We start from the raw sequence: 539 nt of genomic DNA on the forward strand, positions 1-539 counted from the left end.
TAAGGAACTGTATTAAAGGGTTGTGGCATTAGGAAGGTTGAGAACCACTGCCCTAAGATAAAGAAAAACTAAAATGAAAGTTTGTAGCTATCTACCTTTCTATATGTAAATATTTTGGTGTTATATATCCTATATAATAAAAAGGATACTATGCAAATAGACCAAGCGGCAGAACAACTGAACAACAGGTCACTATGACGTGCGCTGACCACCAGGCAGCAGAGAGTGGAACATGGCGGGCATCGGCTGTGGCAGGATGGTGGAGCAGGTGAGTGGGGGTGCCAGACCAAGGCAGGGTGCCGGTCGCTGTCATTGGGGCGAGCCTCTGGTGGTTACTGATAATTCTTTATTCCCATGTGCCATGGTCCCACCCAGCGCTCGCCCCCACTGCTGGCCTTGATCACTCAGCACTGTCAGCGGGTGTGAATGGAGGCTGCCAGCCCCGATTGCCCCTGAGGGCTTCTCCACTTTGCCCTGCTCCTGAGGGGCAATCAGGGCAGCAGCCGCCACTCACACCCGCTGCTGGCACTGGCCCCAAT

This window comes from Myotis brandtii, unplaced genomic scaffold, assembly GCF_000412655.1.
Source record: "Myotis brandtii unplaced genomic scaffold, ASM41265v1 scaffold350, whole genome shotgun sequence".
Taxonomy (NCBI): Eukaryota; Metazoa; Chordata; class Mammalia; order Chiroptera; family Vespertilionidae; genus Myotis; species Myotis brandtii.